Source organism: Chrysochloris asiatica, unplaced genomic scaffold, assembly GCF_000296735.1.
Source record: "Chrysochloris asiatica unplaced genomic scaffold, ChrAsi1.0 scaffold00219, whole genome shotgun sequence".
NCBI lineage: Eukaryota > Metazoa > Chordata > Mammalia > Afrosoricida > Chrysochloridae > Chrysochloris > Chrysochloris asiatica.
The window spans coordinates 2,823,357-2,836,902 of NW_006408737.1; the positions used below are offsets into that span (position 1 = coordinate 2,823,357).

Genomic DNA, 13,546 nt, shown 5'->3' on the forward strand with positions numbered 1-13,546 from the left:
ATCGAACATTGTTTCGTTCTGCTGTGCATGGAGTCGCTATGAGTCGGTTCCGACTCGATGGCACCTGACAACAACAACAACAAGGACTGAACATGGTTTTCAAGCTCCAGGGAATCATTTCCCACTTCGAAGCCTTTCAGGAACATCACAAAATCAACTTCTCCACCTTCTTTGCATGCTTATAGTCCTGTCCAGTTACTAATGTCCAAAATTTTACTATTGGTGTTTCATTCTGAGAGTTTACAGTCTAGTCCATAATATAAAGTACATATCCTGGCTGGCTGGGATACCTTTACCCTGTTTACAACTAAATACAAAAGAAGGCTTTGAAATTAGGCTTCCACATTGTTAGATGCCATTGAGCCAGTACCAAGTCATAGCAACTCTATGAACAACAGAACAAAACACTGGTCAGCCCTTGGCCAACCTCACAATCATTGCTATGTTTGAGCCCACTGATGCTGCCACTGTGCCAGTTCATCTCACTGGGGGTGTTTCCATAACAAGGTGGAAAGAGAGCAATCATGAGGGAACTTGAAGGCTAAACAGAAAAGAACCAGTGAAGCTGGCAAAGACTGTGGAACAAGGCTGGAGAAGCCATATGTTTTCCCAATTTGTCTAGTTATCCCTTCCAGTTTGGGTACTTGTATTGTCCTAAAGAGTGTTCCCAACTCCTGTGGGAGGCATTCAAATTCAGCCTACATAAGTGGAAGTATGTTTTTCTGTTTATCATCAAACATTTGCAGAAGTGTGTCTATCTGCTAATATAGTGCATAGGTGTTTAAGTATTCAGGGACACACAAACATATAATGTATTAATTGTGTTTACATCATTTACTTATTTTGAAGTATAGACTCAGTTACTGTTTTCATTTTCACATGGGAATACTGAAATATACCAAAGTAAAAGAACATGACCAAGATCACAAAGGTCGTCTGGTAGCACTGGAACCAGAAACTGATAATTTTGTTTATCAGGTTCTAAATAATCTGATTACACCCTTGCTTTCTAGACGTCCTGAGTATTGTTTCTTCCTGTAGGTGTTATTCCTGCAGGTAAAAGGGCTGAATGTCCTGTGTGCTAAACATGTTCTTTGCTTTCTCACTGCCATGACATAGGTTGTCGTTTCCTTCAACTGGAATCACTCTTTCCAGTCACTAATGGTTAAAATCCTATCCATTCTCCAAGGGCCTATTTAATGCTACCTGCATTCCTTGGTGTCTTCTCTATTTCCTATCTTATGGAGAACCTGTTTATTATGACCCTTACATAAGGCTTCTGAGACAGTAAATCTTTACGAGAGCAGACCGTCTTATTTTTCACCCTCAGAGTGTGTAGTGGGTTTGACCTGCTGCCCTTGCAGTTAAAGGACCAGTTTTTGCTCATGAATGTGCTGAAATGCCATGCCGGAACCTCTAAGAATTACAATACAATAGCATTCTAAAATCTTGCCTTTTTTTTAAAATACAAAATGATTTATTAAAAAACCTCTAAGACACTGCTACATCATGACACTGTCACACCGGGCTTTTAATACAAGACTTGCTCTACAATACTGGGGGGTTGTTGTTGTTAAGTGCCGTCGAGTCGGTTCCAACCCATAGCGACCCTGTATAGGGTTTCCAAGGAGACGCTGGTGAGCTTGAACTGCCAACCTTGCAGTTCAAATGGCTTTGCAGTCTGGGTAAGGGGCATAAAACACAAATTGATTCTGAAGCACAGCAATTAAGAAATAAAAACAATGAAAGCAAACTTCTTTTAATGAGAACTCAATTAAACTTCAGAGGGACCCAACGTCATACTTCCATTCAGGGACTTGATACAAAAATTTAATTTGAACTGCTATTAGCAGGTGGCAGGAGTCACCATCAAATGAATCTTCAAATTGGAAAATACTGCTTCACCACCTGTTGGGGATAAGTTGCAAATGGACTAATTAAGTATGGTTTGTAGCTATTTTGATGACCACCTTGCCTGGATATTTTCCCATAACCACTCTGCTGGTCACCACCTCTTCCATGAGCTCTTCCTGCAAATCCTCCTCTGGATCCCCACTGCTGTTATTGCTGATACTGTTCCTTCAACATGGCTATTTTTATTTCACATTTACTAAGACCAACATTGTGATATTTCTTTTCTATAATCTTTTTCATTGGCTCCTCTTCCTTGAAGGTAATAAAGCAGTAGCCACATCTCTTATTGGTCTTGTTGTCCATGGGAAGCTCTATGTATTCCACCTCAGCAAAACCACCAGACTACTCCTTTATTTTCTCTTCAGGTGTATCTGGAGAAAGGCCACCAACAAATTTTTTTTTTTTTTAACAAGTTCTTTTGTTTTCATGGCTTTGGAACTTTTAGGGTCAATCACTTTCCCTTTCAATTTATGTCTTTCTGACCCATGACCTTATCTACACTCTCTGGCACTTTAAATAGCACAAAGCCAAGACCCCTTGATCACCCTGTGATAGGATCTAACTTCAGAGTGCAGTCTACAACTTCACCAAATTTGGAGAAGTAGCCCTTCAGATCTCTGTTTGTAGTGTCCCAGCTAAGGCCTCCTATAAACATTTTCTATTCTTCCCACTATGCCTTCGCTGCTTCAGTGTATCGTGGGGAGGCGTCTGAATGGCCTTCAACCTCCTCATTCTTATTGTCACCAATCTTCGCCCCCTCCGACTCGGCAATGCCCCCTTCGGTGCCTCCTAAAACCTTGTCTTAAAAAGATTTTAGTTGCCAATGCAGTAAAGATAATAATAATGAAGAATATTAGTACGTGTAATAAAAAACGTGATCAAGGTATATAAAGAATTTTGTAAGTAGTACTCTTTTACAAAGGAGTTCTGGTAGCATAGTAGTGACAAGTTGGGCTGCGAACTGCAAGGTCAGCAGTTTAAAACTACCAGCTACTCCGTGGGAGAAAGATGAGGCTTTCTGCTCCTGTAAAGATTTACAGCCTTGGAAACCCTGTACAGGGTCGCTATGAGTCGGAATTGACTCCACCACACACCACCACCACTCTTTTACAAGGAGCTCTGGTAGCGTAGTGGGTTATGAGTTGGGCTGCTAATAGCAAGGTCAGCAGTTTGAATACACCAGCTGCTCTCTGGGAGAAAGCTAAGGTCTTTTGCCCCTGTAAAGATTGACAGCCTTGGAAACACTATACAGACGGGGTTGCTATGAGTCAGAACTGAGTTGATGGCACACCAATCTATTTTATAAGAAAACATATTGTATAGAATCAGTTCCTATATTATTCCTATTTTTTGCATGCTCACTAAAAGATGATAGTAATACTTGTTAAAAAAGCCAACTCATTGTTTTCCAAACTACACATTAAGCTGTAAATCAATTACATGTAAATAATTAAAAAATATTTGTGTATATAGAGCCTATGTCTGGCACTTCTTGGCTTCAATTCATTTGTATTGAGAGCACACAAAATGCCTGTTGAATTTTAAATGATTAATTAGATGTTTTCCAGAGGCTTACTTCTAAGATTACAATTCTAATAATCATTTTATTAGCTGGAAACCTCACCCGAGAGCATAAAAAAACTAGCCAATTTCTCACCGTCACTCCAGGCAGCTCTCTGGCTTCTTTCTGGTAACCCCCTGCCATCAAGACTGAAGCATTCCTAGCACTTAGGGTTCCCCCTGTTTTCATTTCCCCAACACTTAAACCTCCCTTGGAAAGGGAACTCTATCACTATGCTGCTAACAGCATCTAAAAATCTATCAGTGACAAAAGGGGACAATTGCAAAGCTGCAGAAATGAAAAACAGACCTCATGGTTAGGTACAAAATGTGTGCACTTTGGACCTAAAGGGAATTTGCCGAGTCACGGAGTCAAGTATTTATAGCACCACATAATTTATTTTCTGCTGTAATAATTCTGTAATTCAGCAGCTCCTCCACAAATCCCCATCAAATCTATGACTTCTCAAAAATGCGAACAATGCTGACTAATAGGAAGGAAACAGTGCCATCTAAACAAAATTAAACCGGAAGGCTAACCTATTTATAAAGTTATCTTTAAGGACAAGTTGTGAATAAAATCTTTGCTTTTGCTACCCACAAAAAAACTAATCGGTTTTACATTTTCCATTCTTTGCTCAATTATGTTATCATAATAACATAATAAACATTAAAAAAAAACCAAAAGTTTTCAACTCCTATTCTAAGGCTGGAGTGTGGTGCTGTAGGATAATCACTGGACTGCTAACTGAAAAGTTCAAACCTACCAGTAGTTTCTCAGAAACACTGTACAGGGTTATTATGAGCAGGAACCAACTCAACAGCACTTAACAACAACAAAATTCTAAGATCAGAAAGAGTCCTTTTCCTAAATGAAAACAAATAAGGTCCACTGAAAACCAACATAATCAAGTATACCCTGAGTCTCCCAAAGCAGAAGACTAATATCCTCAAGGATCCCTGAGAAGGTAGAGGAGCTTACTGCTGCTCTGGATGAACCACTGTGAAGGGTAACCTTTGCTGCTGGCTACCACATATGCATTGTTAGGATATTAAAAAAACATTTAACACAGATCAAGCTAACAGAAAGCTCACACATTAAAGTTTTGCTTACATATTCCCTGGATTGAGAGTTACAAAATGGAAGGCTTTTGCTGCTCTATCTGGGATGCAGCTGGCAGGTGGGGGAGGATATAATGTGAATGGTGGGCAGTAAGGACACAATTTAGAATGTTGCCATGAGTTGAAATCCTGGCCCTGCCACTAAACTTTATGAGCAAAGCAGTTATGTCTCTTATTCTCCAATGTATACCCAATGACAGATGAAGCAGGTATTCGATTGGTATTGAATTCATGTGTTGTTTTCCATTCAACAATATTCACTGTGTACTTTTTTCATTTTCTTGATATAAATGCTTTATAGATACAAATATAGGCTTCACTGGTTTTGCATCTCTAGAGTTCCCAGTCTAAGACTCATGGTAGCAATGTTCCTGCAAGGCAACAATGGCTGGGGCAGAGGAATGGCTGCTATGGACATGGCCTCTTTGTGTGGCCTACTGAATTCATTTTTATTATTTGTTTGGCCTCTGTAAGCATTTGGCTTGTAACCCTTGCTAAAAGCAAACCATGCCACAGATAACTCTCCATGTGGATCTCTTCCTAAGTGCCCTCATCAACACTCCTATGTTATACCAGCCTCCTATATGGTCTCCATTCCTATACCACTGTAAATATCTGAAACACAATCACGTCGTACTCCTTAGCAACTAGAGAATATTATTAGTCTAAACTCCTTAGCATAACATTATAGGCAATCTTTGATTTGATTTCATGTTACCTTTGCCATCATATTAGCCACATTTGAGGACTAAGAGGATTAATTTTACTTGAAATGGAAGTATCTCAGCAAAAAGTTTTGCCCTTTTTGACATTTTAATCAATGACAGGGATAACAAGAAGCATGTTTTCAAATGTAAATCTTGGAAAAATAGGAAAGACTTATAATTTATTTACATCCATCCTCTGCTGGTGTCCATTCAACTGAAATGTGTATGTACCTTAACCCTTTTGCTGACTACTGAAGTCATTGACAAGAAGTCATCATGGAAAACAAACAGATCTGGCTCAATGAAGATTTTGTAATTACACAGATGTCAGCCATAGAAATAAAGATACTCATGCTGCTTTGCCTTTTTCCAGAAAAGTTAAACATTCTTACAGTAATTTTGGTTATAGAATTTCTTTTTTCAAGACTAAGAAGATAAACAATGGCAGATAAAAGATATGTATGAATTAGAACAATGATTATGATTTAGACAGAAAGTTGCCCAGCAATGGCACCTAAGAAAAATGACACTAAAATACTGTCAGTCTTCAGAGCACCAAAGCTCTGTCCAGAACTCTGCTGGGGGCTGCGATGGTAACTCTAAAGTATCATGTCTCATACAAGATTTAAAACACTAAGATGAAACCACTGAAACTGTGCATAGCTATGTTAGGAAGAACAACAACAAACTAAACTCATTGCCAATGAGTTGATTCTGACTCACAGAGACCTTTTCTGTTCCACAGGGTTTTTGAGATTGTAAATCCTTAAGGGAGGAAGATGGCCTCATATTTCACCCATGACGCAGCTAGTGGTTTTGAACTGCTGACCGGAGGTTACCAGCCCAATGCTTAACTGACTGCACCACCAGCAACCCCTTAGTTAGAATAAGTAACTGCTAATTGTGACACAGTATCACACTATCATTGTGTGCTATAAAATTTTTATTGCATCCTTATAAAGGAGCTATGGTAGTATAGTGGGTTATAAGTTGAGGGGCTAACTGCAAGGTCAGCAGTCTAAATCTACCAGCTGCTCCTCTGGAGAAAGATGAGGCTTTGTTCCCGTAAAGATTTACAGCCTCAGAAATCCTATACAGGTGTCCATGATTCGGAACCGTCTCCACGGCACAAAACCACACCAATTCCATATAAGATGATATAGTCCAGATAATTTTTACCCTCAATCTTTCTAAAGAATTCAAGTCCCACTCCTGGTGAACTGAGATTTCACTGATAGCCCTTTAGCATGGGGCACGCCCAAAAGTCAGCCTCAATGCACCTCCCAGGAGTCATGTCAGCATCCATGAACTTCCTTTCGTGGAAAAGATTTTTGCTCTAGCCACGTAGAGTTTCTGCAACTATTATCTAGATATGGCCCCACCCCTTATCACTCCTTAGACAAATATATTTATTTTTGTAGCTTTTCCACAGCTTTTTTACTACAATTAAACATACAATTGGGAAAGCAATGGCTTAGTAAATAGTCAAAAATTCCAGACCAATACAAATGCCTCAACTTGAACGACTGCAAAAATGCAAACGGCAGCCAATCCTCGGGATTGTTGGAGTTGAAAAAACAATCTAAATTGTTTATCAATCTCTCAGAATTTTGAACTAGTACTTTTTAAAAAATTCACAGGTATTGGGGATGTTGTTGTTACTAAGTGCTGTCAAGTCAGTTCTGATTCATAGAGACCCTGAATAGGGTTTCTGAGGCGGTCACTCTTCAGGAGCAGAAAGACTCATCTTTCTCCCACGGAGTGGCTGATGGGCTTGAGTTGTTGACCTTGTGGTTCACAATCCAGTGCTTATCTTTCAGAGCCACCATAGTCCCTGGTGTTGGAATAAAGTTAGTGAAATTCTGATTGTAAACATGCAGAAGAACAATACTTGTTAATCAGAGAAGCAATTACAAACTTTGGCATGTATGTGTAATACATGAAATCACTTAACATGGGGCCACTGATTGTTGTTAAGTGTCAAGTGGGTTCTGGCTCATAGTGACCTTATGTATAACAGAATGAAACAGTGCCTGATCCTGCACCATCCTCACAACTGGTAGCTTTGAACCCATGTTGTTGCCATTGTGTCAATCTGTTTTGTTGGCGGGGGGTGGGCTGGGGGGTGAGTCGTCCTCTTTTTTGCTGACCCTCTACTTTACCAAGTATGATGTCCTTCTCCAGGGACTGGTCCCTCCTGAGAACATGTCCAAAGGACGTGGTATGAAGTCTTGTCATTGATATGTACTTCTGTATGTTATTTTATTTTTGTGGAACTTCTATTAATATAATAATAAACAAACACATTGCCTTGAAGTTGATTCCAACTCATGACAACCCTTTTGTTGCAAGTGAATGCTCCACAGGGTTTACTTGGCTGTAATCTTATGGAAGCAGTTAGACAGACCTTTTTTTTGCCCTCTCTGATCAGATTTTACTGTTTTCCAAGAACAGATTTAGCAATCACCTAAGGCAAGTAGTATAACTTTCTAGATTTCCACACAGATCTGAACTGCTGCTGATTGCTCCCCAAATCAGGTCAGATACACCATCTCTGCAGGAGCCTTTACCAGGGGTACTGCATATTCAAGTGGGAGATTTTCATGTTTCATAGTCAAGTCTCATTTATTTTCTAGACCTTTACGTTTTTCATTCTCAGTAGCAACATCTCACTTTAGGAATCATGAGGTCATTATTAATTAGAGTCATGCCAAGCACACACATCAGAGAGGAACTATTTCTAATACTAGAGTGTTCTTTAAACAAGTCAATCTGGGATTATCTCATCAGACTGATTATGTCAAAGCTCTTCAGCCACAGTGCTCAGTAGGACAAAAAAATAAGATGAAACACACATAAATGGCCCTATTCCAGCATCAAAGGAAGAGTTCCAAAATTTTCTTACAACAATCAGAAAGCCCTAATTATTAAGAAAAATAGCCATGATCATTTATTGAATACCTACTCTTCGTGAGGCACTTTTTACATTTGTTACCTGAGTTTTAGAAGCCTTGCCTCATGGTTCTGGGCATTTTTACAAAAGATGCAGTGGGACATGTGAATTTAAATACAAAAGAATATTCATTGTCTCACTGTTGCTTAAGTATCCATGTTTGATTTAAGTATGTGACTTTTTTATTTATTTATTTATTTTAAGCTTTTACTGTGTATTGAGTGAGTGAAGGCTTACAGACAGATCACCATTTTTACGTTCAGCAGATCATTATAATGATTACAACACCCTCCATGCTCTTAGTCAACAGTAAAGTGCCCAAAGGACACATTTTGCAAGTCAGCCTCCTGTCGGCAGGCACACTGTGTTTCTCAGTTCATTGGCCTAAAGACCACTGCTTCTCTGTCTCTATGCCATAGCCTCTGCCACCATCACTGTTGTTGCCGCTTTTCTGGTCAGGATCCCTTGCTCCTCATGTTCTTTCCTCTTGATAGTCCTAGGGTCCCCTTTTCCTGAGATGGCAGATTAACTGCTCCCCCTTTCAGTTGCACCTCTTCTACATTTACAGTTGTGACAATCGCCATTAAAGATGACAACAATTACTCACAATGGTATCATAAAGTCTTATCCCCTCATTAACAGCTCCATCTGGACAGGAAGGAAATTATTCAGTTGGGTTTCTGTCTTACTCTCTGCGTTCTGACACTAAGCACCCTCAGGAAAGCTTGTAAGGCAGCCACTTTGTGCTTTTATAGCCCTCCAGTTTTGGGAGCCAAAATTTGGTTGCCCAAATTTGGTTGCCCATCCCTATCAGCCCAGTGTACTGAGGAGACATGCTTTATTCTTGATGGGGTCATTTATGCATATTCTCTATTTGGTTGGAATTTTGAGCAGCCTCATCCATAATCAAGGGTCTAGTTGATCAGGTTGTAGCAATTTACACTTGCTCCCTGTATACTACTTTATCTTCATCTGGTTGAATTTTGGTAAGTCACCCACGATGGGCACTGTTTTGCAAGTCTGGGAGTTCCTGCAAGTCTCCCCCTTCTTCAGATCTGGTGGCTGCTTCGTTCTTAACTTTAGCCCTCAGTGGCCAGGTCAGTGTCTTTGGGCTCAGGAGTTCACATATCATTCTAAACTTCAAACCTGTCAGCCCATCCTTTTCTCTTTCTCATTCCAAAGTCATTGGGCATCCATAGAATATGGAAATCTCAGCTTGTCTTCTTTGCTGCAATTCCCCGCCTTCCACTCATAAGTCGACCAGAATGGTTATGATAAGCCCTTTCTGACAGCCCTCTTCAGTGGAGTTGCTGGATGAATTCAGATTGCTAACAGCTATCAGGTTAACAGCTAATCACAACCCACTTGAGTTTCCAGGCTCCTGAAACTTGTAGTACAGTGTGTGAAAATATCTTCTCTTGTACTGATGAATATTTTAAACCATATTCTACTGCAATGCTAATAAGGTACTGTTCAATTCATATTGGTCCCTTCCTCTTAGCACTTAAAATGACTCTGGAGTCCACAAAGATAATGATAAAAATATTAGCAAATACTTCCATAGCACTATGTACCAGTATTTCTGTCCTCTATTGCTGTACAAAAATCCATCCCAAAATTTAAGACATAAAGCAGCCATTTTATTATCTCTCATTTGTCTCTGAACTGATAAATTATTAGGAGAATGGGTTCTGAATTTAAACTAAATCCCACTGCAGGCAATTCAATTTCAAATCATAGTGACTCTGTATGACAGCTAAGCTTCCCCACAGGGTTTCCAAAGCAGCTCAGTGCTTCCCCACTGTATCACAGCTCCTTTTGGACTCAGACTACTTGTGAATCTCTGGCTCAGATGACCTGAGTTAAAATCCCTTGGGCAAGTTATTTAGTCTTTTCTTTTAGTTTCCTCTATTGTAAAATGAAGATAAAAGTAGAATTTTTTATTTCATGACCTCTCAAAGTCATGGTTATGAAGATTAAGTGGTATGATATATGAAACATGCTTAGTAGTGTTGGGGACCCAAGAAATGTTCAACCTCAGGTATTATATTACATTTTATACGTTTTCTTTTCCCAACAGGTGAAAATAAATCATAAATTGCTCACAGTCAGAGGCTACATAATCTATGTTTAATTACCTCATTTGGCTCACCAAAAAGGTCCTGATCATAAACACCACTAAATATATTAGAAAAAAAATTTTCAAATCAGTTTTGTTGTTCTTGTTAGGTGCCATCAAGTCAGTACCAACTCATAGCAACCCTATGCACAACAGAAGGAAGCTTCGCCTGATCCTCACAATTGTTTCCACACTTGAGCCCACTCATAATTGTTTCCACACTTGAGTGCCACTTTACCAATCCATCTCGCTGGGGGTCTTCCTCTTTTTCTCCAACCCCTCCACCTTACCAAACATGATATCCTTCTCCAGCGACTGGGCCCTCCTAACAATATGTCCAAAGTATGAGAAATGAAGTTTGGCCATCCTGGCCTCCAAGGAGCACTCTGGCTGAACTTCTGCCAACACAGATCTGTTGGTTCTTTTGGCAGCCCATGGCACTTTCAGTATATTCTCCAACACCATAACTCAAAAGCATCAATTCTTCTATGGTCTTCCTTATTCACTGTTCAGCTTTCGCATGCATATTAGGTTACTGAAAATACCATGGCTTGGGTCAGGCGCAACCCAGTCCTCAAGACAGCTTTACTCTTCAACACTTTAAAAAGGTCTTGTGCAGCAGATTTGCCTAATGCAATATGCCATTTGATTTCCTGACTGCTGCTTCCATGAGTGTTGATAGTTGATCCAAGAAAGATGAAGTCCTTGGCAACTTCAATCTTTTGTACATTGATAAGAGTGTTGTTTATTGGTCCAGTGGTGAGGATTTTTGTTTTCAGAGAAGCGGTGAGGCCTGAGATGGAGGCAGAGAAGACGACGTCAAGAGATGGTATGACTGGAGACTCGGGATCAGGAGATGGAAAGGGGCTGAGGACTGTGGTGGTGGTGGAGGGGGGTTGTGCAGGCTTACAGGGTACACCCTTTGGTTGGGTGAGGATGCATGGATGGGATGGTAACTATGTCAATGAAGTGATAGATGATGGCATGAATGTAAAGCTAATGTTCTCCCTATCATACAATTCACAATAAAACATTAAAAAAAAAAAATGGGCACAGGACATGAGCAGGAAAACATTCAGGAAGCCAACAGATATATGAAGATGTGTTCACGATCATTAGCCATTGTTGTTGTTAAGTGCTGCCAAATCAGTTCCAACTCAGAGACCTGTACAGGGTTTCCAAGGAGCAGCTGATAGGTTTGAACTGCCGACCTGTGGTTCATAGTCCTGTGTTGATCCTACAGTGCCACACTAGAAGTCTCATTAACCATTGTTGTTGTTGTTAAGTGCTGTCAAGTCGGTTCTGACCCATAGCGACCCTGTACAGGGTTTCCAAAGAGGAGCTGGTGAGCTTGAACTGCCAGCCTTTCAGTTCAAACTGCTTTTGCAGTCCAGAGCATTAACCCACAGCACCAAATCAAAACATCAATGAGATAACATCTCACACCACTCTGGAGAACCCTGTAGTGACTCCTCAGAAAGTTGGAAATACAAATATATAATCCAGCAATCCCTCTATTTGTTGTATAGCCACAAGAAATATGAGCCAGAACACAAGTAGATAATATGCACAATGATGTTCGCTGCAGTACTACTCACAATAGCAAAAAGGTGGAGACAGCCATCCATCAATGGAAGAATGGATCAACAAACTTCGGTACATACACACAATGGAATACTATGCAATGTTGAATAATGATGAACCTACAGGATATTATGCTGAATGAAATTGTTGGTGGTGGTGTTAAGTGCCATCAAGTCAGTTCCGATTCACAAAAACCCTGTATAGGGTTTTCCAGGGAGCAGTTGGTGAGTTTGAACTGCTGAGCTTGCAGATCAAACTGACCTTACAGTGGAGTGATTATCCTACAGAGCCATGCCGAGACTCTTGAGTAAAATAAGTCAATCACAAAAGGACAAATATTGTATGAGACCATTACTGTAAAAACTTACGAAAAGCGAAAACATTCTCTGATAGATACCAGGGGTAGGAGGGAGAGAGTAATTCACTGGCTAGAGGGTGGTGGTGGTGGTAGTTATGTACCGACTCACAGTGACCCTGTATAGGGTTTCTGAGGTATAAATCTTTACAGGAGCAGAAAGCCTCATCTTTCTCCCATGAAACAGCTGGTAGTTTCAAACTGCTGACCTTGAGGTTAGCAGTCTGACTTGTAACCACTAAGTTTCCAGAGCTCCTTTATATGTTTATTTATATATCCAACAAATACATGAGTTTGAAAAAGGATATTTGTACCGTTCCTGCAAACACAGCTATGAACATGATGGAGCATAAAGTGGGCCAAATGATGAAAACTCCCTAGATATTATATATATTATCAAATATCTTAAGGCAATGAGTTGCTGGGTCGGGAAGTTCAGGACCATAGTCTCAGGAGATAACATCATCTGTCAGTTTGTCGTACTGTGGTGGCTTGTGTGAGTTGCTGTGATTCTGGAAGCTATGCCACGGGTATTTTAAATGTCAGCAGGGTCACTCCCGGTGGACAGGTTTCAGATGACAACAGACTAGGAAGAAAGAGAGATGCACTACTTCCGAATGTTTAGTCACTGAAAACCGTATGAATAGCAGTGGAACATTGTCAGTACCAGATTTTAGAATGCTGAAACATGATGAATAGCCCCAGCATATTGTCAGATATAGTGCCGGAATATGAGTCCCTCAGATTGGAAGGCACTCAAAATGCGACTGGGGAAGAGTTGCCTCCTCTTAGTAGAGCTGACTGCGATGATGCAAATGGAGTAAAGCCCGCAGGATTTTCATTTGCTGATGGGGCACAACTCAAAATGAAGAGAGACAGTTGTGAATATCCATTAGTAATCTGAATAGGGAATGTATGATGGATTAATTTAGGAAAATTGGAAATAGTCAGAAATGAAATGGAATGTATAAATTTCGATATCCTAGGCATTAGTAAATTGAAATGGCCCATTTTGGCCATTCTGAATCTGACAATCATATGGTTTACTGTGCAGGGAATGACAAAATGAAGAGGAATGGAGTCACATTCATCATCAAAATGAACATATCAAGGAACAAACAAGATGGCGGATTGGGTGGATGTATAGCAGAGAGCTCCGACAACAACAACACAGAATACCCGACCAAGCAGGCTCAGGGGATGGTCCCAGAACTCTGAACCACATATAAAGG

The 13,546-nt window shown here is 40.2% G+C and overlaps 1 protein-coding gene and 1 pseudogene across 2 annotated transcripts in view; both read right to left on the reverse strand.

Moving 5' to 3' along the window:
- Positions 1 to 13,546, reverse strand: part of SBF2 (SET binding factor 2) — a 552,380-nt gene that overhangs the window by 154,401 nt on the left and 384,433 nt on the right. The window lies entirely within an intron of this gene.
- On the reverse strand, positions 1,782 to 3,619 carry LOC102812090 (annotated as a pseudogene).